The sequence below is a fragment of the Aricia agestis genome, chromosome 19 (assembly GCF_905147365.1).
Source record: "Aricia agestis chromosome 19, ilAriAges1.1, whole genome shotgun sequence".
Taxonomy (NCBI): domain Eukaryota; kingdom Metazoa; phylum Arthropoda; class Insecta; order Lepidoptera; family Lycaenidae; genus Aricia; species Aricia agestis.
This window is the reverse complement of record NC_056424.1, coordinates 2,458,750-2,471,750: the sequence shown is the minus strand read 5'-3', so window position 1 is coordinate 2,471,750 and position 13,001 is coordinate 2,458,750. Positions and strand designations below refer to the sequence as shown.

The 13,001-nt window shown below is 37.1% G+C and overlaps 1 protein-coding gene across 4 annotated transcripts in view; it reads left to right on the top strand.

Annotated features, from left to right (window-relative positions):
* Positions 1-168: 168 nt before the first annotated feature.
* The window catches only part of LOC121736860 (cyclin G), a 39,108-nt gene continuing 26,275 nt past the window's right edge, over positions 169-13,001 (top strand). The window contains exons 1-2 of one of the 4 annotated variants that reach the window (XM_042128323.1): positions 169-239; positions 522-626. The gene's annotated coding sequence lies outside the window, so the exon portion shown is untranslated. The other 3 variants (XM_042128322.1, XM_042128321.1, XM_042128320.1) reach the window with 3 other exon arrangements.

Here is a 13,001-nt window from a genome sequence, read left to right as displayed (position 1 = left end):
AAAAATATTTAACAGTCAGGACGGCGTCATTACTTTAAAAATGCTGAGGATTATTTGATAAAGACTTCAAGTAACAAAATCTTTGTACCAAATTTTTTTGGTATAGATGGCAACACTCAACACTTTGTTGTTTACAAATTATACAAAGCGCTTGTCAGTTGATATCACGAATTCTGAAGTAACAAAACAAGCTTTCTGAATTATTGAAGTAGTGATATCTTTTTATATTAAAATACTGTGTAAGTTTAGTGCATATTAATCATTTGTTACGTTGAACTTTCTTGATTTTATGAAAAATCAAAAGTTAAATTTTATCAACTTTCTTTGTTTGAAGTTTCGCGACGTTGCCACTCTTCTGTGTGAAAACTGTGAATTATACTAAAAGGGACCCAAGTTATTTATATTTTATAGAGTCAAAGATTCTGTAATTATTTGCTAAAATAACAAATCTGAGCTAAAAGTTATGATTCAGTGTCTTGAAATGTGTTTTTTTGAACAATATTCTTTATCTGACGCAATAGTAACGGTTTGGCAACAGCGCACGGAATCCGTTTGAAATCAACTTTCCTGATGTATTAGAAAACTCTTCAAATCTTTTGTGGATTCACCTTAAATTAATATATGAGGTAAGTTTCTTTACTATTATAACAATAATCCAGTTGATTTTGTCATTAAAATGTTATAAATTATCCAAAACGTAAATAACGCTTGGCAATTCAAATTTCCCGCGCAATGACGTCAGGTGACGAAAATTCGTCCTCCATCTTTTTCTCGAATTTTGACATTAGATCATATTGAAAAGTGGTTGTAGTTTCTTTCCTAGAACGAAAAATACAAAATCCATTCTCATAAGGAGGTCTTTTATCCCAAAACCACCACGGAAGCATCCGGGTAAGTTTGTTTTACTGTTTTTATATGAAAGTTGTGTATAAATTATAAGATTTTAATGATAAAATCGACTTTATTCGGAGGCGTCTCATAACCTCTTTCCGAATACCTTTGTGAACACTTTTTTGGGTCAACCAGTGTCTTCTTTGTGGCGAAACTGCTTGTAATTTGCATAACAGTAGATCATGCGAATTATCGACAAATTCTTTAGATGTTTATAGAAATCTTCTCCACATAAAGTAGGTAATAATTGTGCTCAAAAGTTATAAAAGTTCAGCTTCAGGTAAAACATGTTGAAACAGGCTTCTATTGCACCATAAGTTAAAATTAGCTTGGTTAACCACAAAATTATAGTTAAAGTTTATAAGTAATTTGATAAAACATAAATTACATTTGATAATGTGAAGAGTCTACGAAGTTACTACTACTAAAAGCTACATTACCCTCATAATTTAATAAATAATGTTACTAGTTCTTCAGAGGTTTGGCTGTACCCTCATTGTACCCTCTTAATTTTGAAAACCCCGATTCTAAGTCAAATATCTTTTAAAGTGCTCTCGTACCTATTTGGCAAGAACGGCAAGTATTGTGACATAAAAATAGGGTGAATATGATAACAATGTAGGTTATTTGATATCAGTACTTGAAAGAGGCATTTTTAGTTCTACAAAAATACAGCATTAAATACAACTTAAGGCAATTTATTCACTGTGATCAGTAGCCAGTTCTGGACATAGTGAACTAAGCTTACACTTGTTAGAATCTGTAGCTGTAGCGAAGAAAATAACCTTTTCACATCAAAATAATATTTATGTAACGGCCAAGTCTGAAATATTCATTTTTTTTGTAATAGTACATATGTATGGTTCTGTGTAAAGAATTAAAGCTGATAGCTTCCTCTATTAAAGCTTTAAAGAAGGCAAACTGTAAGCGCTTATATAATTATGTACTATCCTACTATACAATAATATGTATATTTATTTAAAATTGAAATAAATTTTTCATTTTATGTACAATTAAAGTAAATAATGGTATGACAAACTACAATGAGTACAAAGCATAGTGAAGCATTTTGCCCTTATATAGAAGTAAAGTCGCAAAACGCCAAACTGACTTTGTCACCAACCGGACAGGCCCCTTATGATTATGGGCCATTAGTCACAAAAATAATTGCAAAGCGGTCTACATTTATAATCAATGTCAATAATGGCCACATAGGCTGCATTTTCACCGGAGTCTCATGTTGCAAGAAATATGTTTTTAGATCCAAAGTGTGAATGCTTAACAAGGTCAGGTTAATGCAGCGATTCTATTGGCTCTCAAAAATATATTCTTTGTAATGCAGCTTAGCTCACCTGTGGTGGTTACCCACCCTTATAAACAAATAATTATGCCCCTCTGCAATGACTTGTACCATCGAGGAAATTGATTCTTAGGCGGTTGACAGAATGTTATTTGGTTGGATCATGTCAATTCAAAGTTAATTGTGATCTATCAGCTGGGTTTGACATAACCCAACCAAACTATGTAGGTCCCCCATCTTCCTAGACTTCAACTTCTCTGATAGTTTACACAAAAGGTCATATTGTGGTGAGTACAGTGTTTTTTGGGCTGGCCATCTTATGAATCATGATCAGTCCCCGTGCAACAACTTCCATATACGGCGCGTGACGTCATCATCACGCAACCTTGTCGTGTGCTGGCGCGATATGAGACGGAATATAATATAGTCGCGACAAACTTCAAATTCCGTTAGGTTAGTAGGTGTCGGGATGTTGTTCTTGCAGTTTATGTGTTAACTGTTAGCCAATCGATGTTAATATTATGCGTTTCATGTTTGACCGCACTTTAGAGAAGAGAACCTTGGTTTTTTTTCTCATTAGAAAAAATATAGCACTCGGGGACTGCCGCGGTGAAGCTATTGCACGCACACACACGCGCGCTGAGGCCGAAGTCCGAACAAACGATGTTAGACGCGATGCACGGCAACGCAGCACCGACTGCTGTGCCGCTCGGGTGTTAGGTTTATTTTCGTTACGGAATTTCTTGATTCGGTCGCCCCGCTCAAAGGCGACCTAAAAAGCTATGCATTATAGCAGTCAATAGCTTAAAAATCTCACGCACATATTTTCAAGTAAATAATAGAAAACAAGTTTCGGATCGGTGGCGGCATCAGTTCGCAGTACCATAAAGGAGTGAGCACACTGAGACGGGCCGTACCGGGGCTCAGCGTGCCGCAAAAATCCGCATTCATACAATTTGTATGGAAGCGGATGCGCGTATCGCACACTGTGTCGGGGCGCAGCGGATTTCCGCTTCCATACAAATTGTATGGAGGCGGATTTTTGCGGCACGCTGAGCCCCGGTACGGCCCGTCTCACTCCTTTATTGCGCACGTCCCCTTATAGAAATCGTTAAAGTTCTCTCGCACGTGCTAATGCAAGATTTCTGCGTTCGTTTTATCTGACACGTGCTCTCTAATGCGATTAATGTTAAACGCGTAAAATACGCTCCGTAGTTCACTATTAACCAGTTTAAAGTCGTCATACACTTTACCTATGGTATGAATAGGCCGGCCGAATTAATATCACGGCAGCACAGAAAACTGGCGAGAATAATGTTCAACATTTTAATGACCCTGAAATTCACGATATAATAGATTTAGGCATGTGTGGGCGTCCTTACCACACTTGAGTCCACCGTCTACCACGATCGTCGAGTGGCCGAGGATAGGAACAGCTGGCGTAACACCATTAGAAGGAAGGTCATAGAAGAGGGAGGTGACGACCCTCAGACATGAGGAACACGACTGGAGGAGGAGGGCGTTGAGGCGAGCCGCGAGACAGTCGTTTCATATTTCGTAAAACTTTGATAAACAGGACAGTACATAAAATATCATGACCTAGAAACGGTGATCCTGAGTATTTCGAAAACGGACGAGAGACGGAAATGGTAAGGACTCATGAGTCATCACAAAATACATTATGTCAAAAATGCTCCAAATATACTCAGTGTTCCGATTCTGGTGAGTGGTGACCCGCTTCTTACCTCGACATACCAATGTAACGTCTTCTAGGATATTTTAAATGAGAGGAATTTAAATACGTTGAAATTTATATGCGAACGAGCAGACGAAAACAGATAGACAACGATAAATATGTAGACCACCTGATAATTGTTATCAGAGGCCCCAAACCGGTTTAAGGAAGTATGCCGTGATCAGTGAATTAGGTGGTGATACAATATTCCGTATACATAGATCCAAGTTAATATTTAACTAATAGTACTATGAAAGTCGGTCATTTTATTTGGAGTTAATCGTAACTTGACGGGAATATTATTCGTTAATTATTGCTCAGGAATCATAATCAATATCAATTGTGTATTTTATATTGATTAAAAGTCTTGGTGGCTATAATATGGTTGTTTGTCTTGGCACTCTTGACCCAACGTGAAGTAGTCCTTAAAAAAATTAAAGAATGTGACGTAAACAGAAGTTTTAAAAGAAGCCTCTAACGGCCGTTCCTAATATTTGATCTATCTCTGGTTTTGCCCTACTAGAGATAGGAATAGCTCACAATTGACATTAGAGACATATATTTTATGTCAATTGTGAGCTATTCCTATCTCTAGTAGGGCAAAACCAGAGATAGATCAAATATTGGGAACGGCCGTTAGCAGTGTTGGCAAAACAGTTGGATAAAATTACGCTATAAAGCCATAAAGCCAATATCAAGTTACCCACTTAAATACGACGGTCGACGCGACTGTATTAACGATATTTGACCAGCTGCTATGGAACGATTGGACTTTGCTCCCGGAAACGATTGGCTGTAGCGTTTGACGGTTTGACCCAATTTTCGGTGATAAAAATAAATTCGCGTTATATGAGGCATATGGGTAAGATGGTGTGGGATAACGCGTGGTGACACTAAAGGAAGATCTTCCGACCGAGCGAGGTGTTATGCTCGGTCAGGCCTAAGCCCACGTGATACATTTCAGCTGTCGTATATATACCGACGCGCTCAGAAAACTTCGATAGCGAGATGCAGGAATGTTTGGCGAATAGGCTTGATGACTATTTTTTTTTCTTATTGGTAATTGAAAGACCCTTAAAAAATAGAAAAAAGTTGAGAAAAAAAGCGGGATTCTTCAGTCAAAAGCGGGACAATGCAATGTAAAAAAGTTTTAAAATCAAAGGTTTTTTGATATTTTTATTTTTTTATTTGCGTTAGAATAACGTTTACGTGACAAAAAATAGCTAAAGTAGCCAAAGAAATCCACCCCTCTAGAGGTAGAGGGGTGAATTTTCTTTGGCAGTCTTTACGTTTTAAAAGTACGGGAGGCCGTACTTTTATCTTTATTACGCACCTTTCTTTCTCAGCACGCTGCACGTACGTTCGGGCTTTTCCCGAAAAGCGGGACTAAGCCTGTCCCGTGCGGGACATATTTTAATTTTGATGAAAAAATCGGGACGTCTGGCAACAATAGATTTCCAAGAATCCACGATCGAAGGATTAAATTGGAAAAGTTTAAATATTACGCAATGGTCGTAGCAGAGGGCGCTACTAGAACATACAGTAAATAATTCGACATGTTCCACACGTCATATCAGAATATTGACATTTGACAGTAACGTTGTCAAACGTCGAACAAAACTTTACTCTCTGTGCTGGTGCTGCCCTAACGTGAAAACATTGCAGTAATATATCCTATTACATTGACGCAGTCACGTACCTACGTATGTATTTAGTTAGGCGAAATTATCTTCATGACTAATGTACTACAAAAACGCTGACATGTGGAGTAGGTCTTCCCGTGCAAAAAAGGTTGCTCATGTTACCTCATAAGAACATGTACGGCGATGAATCTAACGACTACCACATTTAGTTCTTATTGCCGAGTAGTAGGGTCGAAAAGTGGTACACGACTAATGTTATGTAGATTGTAGATGAATGATTAGATCTTGATCAATATGTTGGCAACTTTGGCCTTGAAATTGGCCAAGAGTCAAGACTCAAGAGGCCACTGTTGCTTCCTAGTGTATATATTAATTAGCAGTTAGCACTATGACAACATTATTCAGAATATTTATTTCCAAAATGCTTGGTTTAGACTTTAGGTCATTCAAAATGACGTATTAGATGATATCTGAGGATGCATAATTATTAATTTGTCTTAAAAATTAAAATCTCTCTGAAAAAACGCGCCATGATGTAATTATTATTCTAGGACAAGTTGATAGGTTACGGACTACGGTTAAAGTTTTAAGGGTTAAAGATTTAAACGGTATTTCTCTTTCATTTATAAATGAAAAGTAACAGGGTTAACATGAAATCTTTTTGCTAAGAAATTATTATAAGTTTCCTAAAAAACAAAACATCTTTATCTTTGACTAGCTGTTGCCCGCGACATCGTCCGCGTGTACTTCAGTTTATAGCGCGCGATGTCAACAAAATTGGTGTCAAAAGCTTTTATAAAAAAAACCTGGTACCCCTTAAATCAAAACAGCTGTGCAGTGTGCACGTAATATTTCATTTTTTAAAATTAAACTTTATATTTTATGCCAAATTTTAAAGCTTATTTAGCCCCCCAATTACACAACTTTACCCATAAACTATTTATCATTGATAGGTTTAAGGTTATCACTGTATACAATATAAAGTACTGACTTATTAAATAACGTATAAAAGAAATAACAATCGACAAAAAATCGAAACTCGAATATATGATGATACCACCTTTTATAGAAAGATGTTGGGCAAGCGTTAGCGCGATGTAAGAGACGCACGGTGCCATCTATTATGCATTTTTGGAACTAACTTAATTTGAACAAATTTTCCTATTTTCACCCCCTTACAACCCTTTTTTTCAGTAAAAAAGTAGCCTATGTCCTTTCTCAGGCTTTAGACTATCTGTATACAAAATTTCATTACAATCGGTTCGGTAGTTTTGGCGTGAAAGCGAGACAGACAGACAGAGATACTTTCGCATTTATAATATTAGTATAGTATATATACTACACATGTGTAGTATATAATCAAAGATCTTTATTTATGCGGTTCTTTCCATCTGTGGCCGACGGCCATGCTTCGTCTCAACTCTCACGTATGCCATGGCCTTAGGCCGTCATGTCCTTTCTCGAACCATCTTTATTTAATTCTCAACTCACGCGATGATATTCAAGCGAAATTTCCTTTTTGTTATGGTAATATACAATAAAAAGGTGTAAAAGTTTATGTCTACAGAGACAAAAGTATTCCCAAGAAATATTTCACGCTATCTGCAAGTTTGTTGCGCCGAAAGTGTAGCTCGTAGAAACCATATTACATATTATTATATTTTTTGAAGCCTAAGCTGTCAAACTTTCCTGTGCCTCTTATAGTATGTCCATATCAAATTTCATCAAAATTTGTTCAGTGGTTTAAGATCTTCTCATTTAATATTAGAATATACTGTATGCGCTCAGTATTATAGAGGCCTAATTCTAAACCGACGGAAAACACCCCTCAACTTTAATTACGTAACCCAGTTTACTATTAGATTGAACGTTTTAATGTAGGTTACGCGTTCTACCCTGACCTAGACTGGCTCAGCTGTAATCTTGACATTTCATGGACAAAAATATACTAGACATAGTTTCCGTTTTCAGCCATAATCGTTACATGAGAACAGAGTACAACAGAGTTAGTAGAGAGTAGAACAGAGTTTCCGATTGCTAAAGGGTCACTATCAAATCTAGCTAGGGCATTCTAGGGAATCATATTTTTTTCCAAAATAAAATCTATCTTGTGTCCTTTCCCGTGTTTCAAAGTATCACCATAGTCCATACCCATCTTACTCGATTCAGCCGCACGAAGAGGTAGACAGACACAATTTCGCGTTTATAATATTGGCAAGGATACATTTATGCAGGTGATAACCTTCCCAGAACATCTGATATTCTGTAAACATAGTAACAGACTGAAATGTATCATGGTCATACTCCGTAATGGCTGGCATTGAAACAAGGATGCGATACGCGACGATTTGCAAAGTGGTGCGTTTTCTTATTGGAGTTTGTCGTAATCATCATCACCGTACACCATAAAATAAAGTAACATTTTCCCCAACCACAACCAATTGCTATGTCATTTTACTAATGCAAACATTAGTATGTTTCCTAACTTATGAAAAACTCTTTCATAAAGCTTTCTTACTACTGAAGTTCTGAAGCCTAACCTGTCAAGCCCCATAAGGACACCGGTGACCGCGACAACAATTCCGCGATCGAAGGATCGCATATATGGAGAGATCTGACTGGAACCCGTTTTGAGCATACCCATATTATGTGCCCATAGGTTCGTCAGAAGTCACGATCACGATCAGTGACTGGGTAAATCAGCCTGCCCGTATACGGTCTTAGAAGGCTTCAGTAGTTGAGAAACTTTACGGAGCGATTTTCAGTAGTTTCAAACTTTGAGTTTCTAAACCATACAAGCAATAAATAATATGTTGGAAAATCCGTTCAAGGCCCCTCACCACCATGCAGAAAACCTCGATGCGCGTTTCGCCCCAACACCGGAGCATCCTCAAGATGTGGACTCTACGAACAACGTCTGTCAAGTTGACGGACGTTGTTCGTAGTTTCCAAACCATAGCCTCGGGTAATAATCAGCTTATTTAGTTTAATCGACTTGACCTATTTGGGTGTTGTTTTTCGATGCCGAACTGCGCATTTGTGTTTACGTCACATTCGTGTTTAGTGTTTACCATCTGCGCCAGGTGCTACGCCGCCGTACGAATTATTGGGAATTTGGAAACTTTTTCCAGAATTATTAATTTTTATAAGTGTGAAAGTGACAGATGGATTTAATTGCTTTGGCAAATGTTATTCTCTCATCTCATCTGTCTGCTCCTGTTATTTCATAATAATCATAATTATTATCTTGTTGGTGTATCTGTTAGAAAATAAAAAAAGTGAATCATTGAAGGATGCATGTTCCCTTTTACCAAGATAAACAATGGTTGCAGAGTTTTTTCTTCATAATAACTATTATGTGATACTTTAAAGTGGCCAAGTAGGTAATGAACGGTGAAGAGTCAGGGTCGGTCGCCAAGGTTTCCGAAAATATTCAAGGTCGTGAAAAGTTTACGTAATTTGTAAAAACAACGAGTACGTTGGAACAGTGCCATACTAGTCTATTGATGGTTCTAAACCACCTGGGTTAAGAATAATTTGCAAGATGACGCCCGCGACTCCGTTGCCATAATTCGGTTATCGCGCGGGAACAGTGCATTTTTCCGGGAGGAACAGTATCCTGTGTCCTTTCCCAGGACTCTTCTTCATTACCAAACAGCAAAATCGGTCCAGCGGCTTAGGCGTGATTCGTGAAGCTCTGACAGACAGATAGACACACTTTTACATTTACTAGAGACCGCCCAATGGTCGAAATTCGACCTTAGTTTCAACGACTTTAGGACTACTACTTACCTATATTTTGTAAAAAAAATATTGACTATCGTATTTTTTTCAACCCTTGTCTCTGGGACTCAGCTGATCTCAGACTGGCCGTGTAAGCATTGTCTAATAGTAGGTATCTAAGATTCAATAAAAAAAAAACTAAAATCCATTTTCAATTTGTCACCTTGTCAACAGACCTCAACCATAAATAAAATAGTATAATTCGTATATGTATAGGCTTGTCACTCAAAAATCTGTCATTTTTCCTAGCGTGTGTAATGTTTTATTTGTTAAAAAAATGTATGATAAAAGCATAATTTCAAAATAATATTAACTCGATGCACTCTTTCAGCATATAAACTATAACTGTGCAAAATTACATTCACCTACGTTTCCCCATTTTTTGTCAAAAGGGATACAAAGTTTTTGGCTCACGTATTAATATATAGATAATATTATGTATTACTACTCGACCAAGCCGACCAATATTATGTATTACTAGACGACTGCCAAACCATGCTCTCTCGCACTTATGCATTGTCATTTGCCAGCGACGTGCGTAAGTGCGAGAGAACAAGCTTTGACATTCATCTAGTTGCCTTGGTCGAGTAGTAGTATGCTGTATGGATAATGAATATTTTGCTAAAACGTACATTAACTAAACACATTCCTAGTTGCCGCTGCCAAATGAAAATCTGCCTAGAATTTGAATATGCCAGCACACGTTTAAAAATTGATAGCATCTCAGAGTTTTTTCAATTCTATTTAAAAACGGCACACATCTTGGCATTCCGCAATCGGTTACTCAAGAATCAAGTTCAAACGTTTAAAATAACCGCTCGCCTTGGCCGCGATAGGTGTCGCTGAGCCGCCCAGAACCTTCTACGATCATTGTCTTATCAAACCCTTAACCAAGTAAAAGGAAAAAGTTGTAACCATGCCCTATTTGACCGAGTTTCTAGTAAAGACGGATCTAGAAGAATAAGTCTCTAAACCATTTGTAATTATTATTATATTATGCTCTTTTACAGAGGCTTAAACCATAACAAATCAAATCTAATAAAAGCCATTGATACCTCACAAACAAAATTTTTGTTATTTTCTTTGCTGTAAATATATTGGCACTATTAAATTTGAAAACATAAGTGCTATCCTTGTATGTAGTCTTATTGCGGAGTTTATAAACGCTATATTCCAGCGGCACGTTGAAAAGAGTTTGTATCACCTAGGGATTGCAATCCGGATACTTCGAAATCCGAAAAATCCGGATAATCCGGATTTTTTGGGTCTTTAAAAATCCGGATTTTTTAATTTCAAAATCCGGATTGTTAATGGAATCAGGCGTTACTTTGCGGAAATCCATAGTTTAAATTTAGTTTGTTATTATTTTTAGCAATATTCCGCGAAAATAACTTCCACCTTTAAGTAAATGAGTGAGTGTACGCATAGGCATGCGTACAGCACCTCCCTCCTCCCACACTGCCTATGCGTACACTCGCATGCAAGAACTTGCAAACACCACCACCACACAAGCAATAATGTTGGCAAATCCGTGCAAGGCCCCTCACCACCATGCAGGTTGAAAACCTCGACGCGCGTTTCGCCCCAACACCGGAGCATCCTCAGGATGTGGACTCTACGAACAACGTCCGTTAAGTCCGCCTGCACTGGTCCATGGACCAGTGCAGGCGGGATATATCGATATATGGATCGTCGTAACGTCAGGATTACAGTAATCTGCCTTCGGAGGAAAAAAAACACCTTCACAGCATAGCGCTATCTTTAGATATCCACTCAGTCGATATCCAGCCTAGATTTATGCAGACAACGTGACCAGCCCAATGCCACTTTAGCTTGGCCGTCTTGATTCCTACGTCTCTGATTCTAGTTTGAGAGCACATTAAGATTTTTTTGTTTTGTTGAGACTTGAGCTCTATTGCTCTTTGGCAGACCCCGAGTTGGAAGTTTTGTAAATCGTAAATCAGCAAATGATAGAGTTTGCGCATCGTTGGTTATGACGAGTGAAATACACATATCAACAAGTCTGCGCTTCAGGAAGATTGGAAAGTCACCATTCTTCATGGACCAGTTTTTCTGCCTTTCTGTTGTCATAAGAAACTATAGGTCTGCCAGGATCTGATGGCAAATTTGGATGGCAGATTTGCAAAAAATATCCGTGATCATTGGATAAATTTTTATATTTGCACGTTCACACACAGAATCAGCCGCTATAAGGAAAAAAATGATCAAAATGTTTTATTCCAATTACCCCGGTATTGCTAGAGTCAATTCCAATTCTCACTTTTTGCCATCAGATCCTCGTAGAACTATAATTATTGGCCCAAGTACTCGTTGACATAGTGAATTCCTTGCTCGTCTACCTCGACCGTACGTCTCGTACTGTAGATCATTGTTTGTATCTTTGACCTATTTTTTGTAAGTTCCACCTCTAGGCTTGCAGATCTTGGAGCATAGTTTGATGATGTGCGGCTGACGGTTGTAGGCGCAAAAATTACGAAGTCATCGATAAAGCAGAGGTTACTTAGGATTTTCTTGTTAACTAAAATTTACCATTTTTAAATACATAGTTAAAAAAATCAAGGTATTTAATTAAGTCGGTAATAATATTTAAAGTACCAGATACTGTTTCTCTTCCTTTTTACACCCATGTGAAAATCGCTAACTTATGAAAAATGAAATTTTTTTTAAGACGTTTTATTTTGCACTTTTAAAATGAATGTTAAGTAAAGAAATAATAAGAAAATAACTCACATTTAAAGCTGTTTATCAAAAATATTCTAAAAATTGCAAAAAATCCGGATTATCCGGATAATCCGGATTTGAGGATGAAAAAAACCGAAAATCCGGATTTTTTTAAAAATCCGTTTTTTGCAATCCCTAGTATCACCTTTTTATTTTTAAATTAAAATATGCGATGTAAACAACATTTTGTTGAGGTAAATATTTAGCGAAATTCTCATATTATTAACACTAAGGTGACTAGGGACTAGAGTGATGTCACATTTTTTTATAAACATTTAAATTCTGAGGTACACTATGAATAGTGTTGGTAAAAAAGCATTAGGAATAATAATTAATTGGTAATGCCTATTAGCAATAATTAAATTAATCTTACTTGCTACAAAATACGATTGCTAATATTATCGCAGCAACAGTCTGCGATCATGATAAAAATCACGTTCGCGCTGAATTTAATATGTTGGTTTATACTTATTGTTCTTTTAGAAACAATAAACCAACATAATATGTTGGTTTATTGTTTGTAGTCTCTATGTACATATTATGTATGTATTTACACTAGCCCTTAGCATGATGCTGTTTTCACTAACACAGGTTGGTGGTTTGAGGTCAGGTTATGAAGATAAACAAGTTTTTGACATATAAGTACTTGTACTATTATAAGCGTGACCTAAGCTATTAGACACTCTGGTGAAATCGTGAAGGAGATGTCCTTATCGACGATAGAAGACACTTACGACCGCTCTCGGACACATTTAATGATGATTAAACTTCAATTTAATGAAGATTTTGATAAAATTAAAGGCGTTGGTGAAAACGGGCATTACCGTTCGCGGTTATCGTTTGACAAAAATATACGCGTTGAAAGCTTCCTCCGCTTTCTTTCATCGTTAAAAAATATTTGCTGACT